This window comes from Otolemur garnettii, unplaced genomic scaffold (assembly GCF_000181295.1).
Source record: "Otolemur garnettii isolate 467f Iridium unplaced genomic scaffold, OtoGar3 scaffold00016, whole genome shotgun sequence".
Classification (NCBI taxonomy): Eukaryota; Metazoa; Chordata; class Mammalia; order Primates; family Galagidae; genus Otolemur; species Otolemur garnettii.
This window is the reverse complement of record NW_003852411.1, coordinates 30,224,095-30,229,628: the sequence shown is the minus strand read 5'-3', so window position 1 is coordinate 30,229,628 and position 5,534 is coordinate 30,224,095.

The window sequence follows — 5,534 nt, the reverse complement described above, 5'->3', positions numbered from 1 at the left end:
TGGAAAATATTGCTGAATTCCCAAGATTCTAAATTGAATTTCAGTTGAATACAGAGGATGAAAAGAGAAGAACTCTAGAATAACCTCATGGTTTTCATTTGGTTAAACAAGTGTCATTTAGCAAACTAGAGTGTCTCAATGATGAACAGTTTGGTTATACTTGAGGTTTCTATCTGAAGACCCAGATTGGATCTTGAGGTCATTATCACAAGAAACATCAGGATAGGAGATGGAGACTTGGAATCCTAGTGAATTGTTGGTACCTGAAGCCAACATGGCCATGGAATCTATAAGAGACAGGGAGATGTGTCTTATACTGAGAAGCAGCACTTAAAGAATGCCCAAAGGAAAGTTCCTGCCAGGGAAACTGAAAATTAATGTTCAGGAAAGTTGGAGGAAAGTCAGGAGCAGACAATGAGGTCATTAAAGCTGAAGGTGTAGAGGTTTGTATGGGAGGAATTGATCAGCACTCCCTGTGGAACACCTGATGAGGACCAAAGACTCCACTGGATGTCACCATTAGGATGTCCTTGGCCTCACCAGCAGACCTCTCTTCCCCTCCTTGTTTCCCAGCACTGCATCAGTGGAGGAGGGTTCCCAGAGGCCCATCCCAGGCAGTGTGGGGATTTCTCTGCCTTTGACTGGAAGGGATATGGAACTCATGTTAGGGCCACCAACAACCGGGAGATAACGGAGGCATCTGTGCTTCTATTCTACCACTGAGAGTGCTGGGGTGGGGCCCAACCCTCTTCTCCTAAACGGTATCCGAAGGATGGAGAACAACTTTCCATCTAGATTGCTAATGGCAGAGAAGAGAATAAATCATGTGGATTCAGGGGTTGGTATTTTTGTGAATTCTTTTCCTAGAATGGTGAAGCACTTTCAGAGTTTTCAAAAGAATGTCTACCGTTCTGGTTGATTCTATTTGAACCACTTTTGTATTTGGAATGTTTGGGGTTAGGAATCCTGATGGAGGAACATGCCCTCCCTAAGCAATTTTAGGTACCCCTTAAAATAGCAGAGGATTAAAGAGCAGAGGGAAGCATTTTATCCCAACCCTTCCTAACTCACAGGGTCTGATAAACTTGCATCCCTAACCTGAAGATCCTAAACAAGAAAAAAGTTCATGTTGGGAGTTCACCAAAGAATAAAGACATACACCCAATACTCCTACCTGGTAGGGGCTAAACTAATTGGGGCTTTCTTATTAGGGAAGGACAGGGCTGGCAGACTATGATGATAGTGACTCACCTTGAGTGGAGCCTTCCCTGCTCCTGGGCTCCCACCTGCAGGGACTTATTCAAAAAGGAGCCAAGTGGCTGAATCATCCTCAATGTGTAAGTGGTGCAGATTGGATGAGGATGACATTAGTTCTGACCCATGACCGAATATTAGACATTTGATTAGGTTTCCTCTGGAGTGCAAATCTGATTATAACAAGCCCTTCTGATTCTCCCCCACCACCTCCAACATCCATTACCTCTCACTGGTTAGAATATGAAGGTAAAAGTTTTTAGGCCATAGGGAGATTAGAAGAAGAGGAAGCAGAGGAGGGGAAGAAGAAGGGACACAGGAAGAGGGAGAAGTTTGCTTTAAAGATATTTGGAAGGGTTCTCTTTGTTTTAACTAGGTTTATTTAGGCCTGGGTTTGGAATTGTTACTGTTCTCTCTACAGTCTTTCTTCCTTTATTGCACTTGTTTCGTGCTGTCCATTCTTTCCCACCTTCGCTCTTACACCTACCCCCTTTCTCTAGATAAATGTGTCTGCCCCTCATCACTCTCACCTCCCACTAAACAAGACAGTAAAAAACCAGAATGAGTTTTCACCTCTCATTTGTGTTCCCCTGTGTGTGACTCACCTGTGTGCCAGACACTGTTGGCTGAGAGCGCATAGGACAGTGGTGGGACAGATGAGTGAACAGTTTCGTCTGCTTCACATACTCCTTTCTTCATTCATTCCAACAATATTTATTGAGTGTGCACTGTCTCCTGGGAAAGGTGCTAGGAATGCAGTTGTAGAGAGGACAGATGAACCCAATTTTAAGCTGCAGGTAGCAGAATCCATGGGCCCTGGGATGCAAGGTGATAAGGATTCAAATGAGAGCCTCCCAGGGGTCTGTGGGGCACAGAGGAGCAGCCCCCAATCCAGAAAAGTATGATAGGGGGACTTCTCTGAGAAGGTGACTTTACCTTAATTCTCCCTTCCACCCTGGTATGTCACAGAGATCCCTGAGCTGGGAAAGTTTTCACCTGTCCTTATTTCCATCACGTCCCACCTCTGCTGAAGGAAGTTTTTAGAGGTCCAGGCTGCAGAGTCAGGTAAATTAGTATCACTTTGGTTCCTAAATTCAGCTGACTTTTGAAAGCATTGTTATATGTCAGAGTCTCAGTTTCCTTATCCGTAAAATACAGTTAATAGTAGTATAGTAATAATGTTCTCCTGTGTGGTTTTCATTTTATATGTGGTATTCATAAAAAGTAAATGAAATGGGAGGATGGGTGGAGGGATGTACCCCGACCACACCTACAGTGCATTTTACAAGGGTAAATGTTAAATTTACCAAGTGTAGAATAAATGTCTGAACACAATAACTAAGAAAATGCAGTGAAGGCTATGTGAACCAGTTTGATGTAAATATTTCAAATGGTATATAAAACCAGCACATTATAACTTAAGATTGCATTAATGTACACAGCTATTATTTAATAAATAAATAAATAAATGAAATAAGTTATACAGGCCTTAAAAGAGTGCCTGGCTTGAGATAATTGCTTGATATATGTTTCTTGTTATTGTATCATATTTTTGAGGATTTTTGGAAGTCCGTTACAGGTTAATTTTGCTCACTTACTAAAAAGAAATTTAGGGCACCATTGTTGAAGAATCATTGTGCCATGCATTTATGTAAACAATGACACAGATGGAAAGAAATTTTAGATGTGTTTCTTGATCCACAGAGTGCACTTGGAGGGAGGGCAAAGTCGGAGAGATGGCAAGAAGAGATACATCGATAAGGAAATTGTTAAAATACTGTGAATTCATTTTGTTTTTCCTTATAGAAATAACAAACTTTTTTCTTCTATACTCACACCACTCTCAGTACTTTTGTGGCCAGAAGTGTGTATTTTCCCCTATGTCAACCAATTCTATGACCCTAGCTGAGGGTTCTATAATTTTATTCAGTCCTGACACTAACCAGGGCTAGGGCAGACCCTACAGCTTAAGGGCTCAGTTCCACACAACCGTCCCCCACTTTGGGTGCCATTTGCAAGTAGTAGGTCTCCAGGTTATTCACAATTTCTGTTTAACTTGGCTACAAACTTGAGGTCCCCACATCTTCTTCATGGGTCTGTTAATTTGGTAGAGTGGCTCACAGAATCCAGGAGAACAATTTACAAAATATTGCCAATTTACTACAAAGTGTATTTTAAAGGATATGAATGAACAGCTAAATGAGTAGATAGTGGGCAAGGATCAGAGGGCACCAAGCACAGGCAACCCTGTCTCCATGGCCTTGGGGTCCTCTATCCACCCGTCCCATGATGTGTTCACCAACCCCGAAGCTCACTGTACCCCTTACTTTTGGGATTTTCATGATGGCTTTATTATGTAGTCATTATCAATTTCCAAATCCATTTTCAGTCCTTCTCCCTCCTGGAAGATGCGAAGTTTGAATGAAGGTTCCAAGTTTCTTTGGCTTGTCTTTCTTGCACTATCCTACATCCAGGAACCCAGCAGGAGTCAGCTCATAAGAATCTAGGACACTCCTATCATCCAAAGCATTTAGGAGCTCTGTGCTGGGGACCAGGGTCAGAGACCAAAAATTGGATCAAAAGATCTCCTAGTGTCCTATTTACAAGGGTTTCAGGAGCTCTGTGCCAGAAACTGGGACAGAGACCAGTGTATATTTTTCTTATTTTTTCACAGTTCTTTTTTTTTCTTTCTTTTTTTTTTTTTTTTAACAAGGTCTTGGTATGATGCCCAAGCTGCAGTGCAGTGGCTACACATAGGTGTGATCATAGGTGAACACAGTGCTGCAGCCTGGAACATCTGGCCTCAAATGATCCTCCCACCTCAGCCTGAGCAGCTGGGACTACCAGCATGCACCTCTGTGCCTAGCTATCTGATCATTTTCTATATAATTTCAGGGATGAATGCATTAAAAACATTAATTTATGTTTTTGGACACACAATACATAAAGATGTAATTTTGTGACATCAACAACTGAAAAGGGTGAAAACAGAGCTATCAAAGATCAGAGTTTTATATGTTCTTGAAATAAACCTGCCATCAGTTCAAATTAGAGTCTTATAACTTTAGAATGTAAAATGTAATCCCCACGGGAACCACAAAGAAAATAGTTTCTACTAAACTTTAAAAAAGAACTAACACCAATCCTTCTCAAACTTCTACAGAAAACTGAAGAGCAGGTCAAACTCTAACTGATTCTATGATGCCAGTTTTCTCCTGGTACCAAAGCCAGACTAAGGCTCTAGAAGAAAAGAAAGTTACAGATCAATATAACTTACAAAGATTGATACAAAAATCCTCAACAGGGTTCTAGCAAACAAGAAGCATGTTAAGTGGATTTTACATCATGACTAAGTGGGATTTATTCCTGGAATATAAAGATGGTTCAACAGACTTGCATTGGGTCAATGTAACTCAACACATTAACAGAATGAAGGATGAAAGCCACATGATCGTCTCAATTGATATAGAACAAGCATTGGACACAACTCAACAATGTTTTTACAATAGAAACACAATCCTGCTGGCTTGGAACTTTCTTTGGTGAACAGAGAGCCATGTTGGGGTGGGGAGCCAATCTGCTCTGGGTTTCCATGTCACTGCCAAGTGCAATTTGCTTCTACCTTTGGTTAACTGTGAATTCATGTCCTGCCTCTCTCAGAAAGTCTGAGCCAGGCAAGGGAAGATGCATATGGGGGAGGAGAGTTGATGAAAGAGTGGGGAGAAGGGGCCTGGGGCTGCTGCAGAGACATGCCTATGGGGAACAAAGAACCACTGTTGTTATGAGTGGTTTCTGAAAAATGATGGTTAATGTGGAGGGATTCTCACCCTCCCCAATATGATGGCATCCCTAGTGTCCAATCCCAAACCTAGCAGAAGAAAAGAAATAACCAAATTTAAATCAGAAATCAATGAAATTGAAAACAGAAGCATCATGTAGAACCATTAATGAAACAAAAAGTTAGTTCTTGGCAAAGATGAACAACTGTGTGGGAGGTCCCCATATCCAGTGAAATATAGATCAGGAAAATGTAGGAGTGACAACAGAGTAATCAATGACATGTGGTCTATGAGTTTGGCGATGGTCAGAAAACTGCACCTTATTACTCACCATGTGATCCGCGTGTTTGCTCCCAGTCCAGTCATAAATCCTTCCCTACTCTTGGGGAAAAGTGGTAAATAAAAAGAATTAATCATTGTTAGTATTTAGCAAGTGCTTAGAATGTACCAGACTCTTTTTTATATAATTAATGTGATTTTGTGACATTTAATTATTTTTTT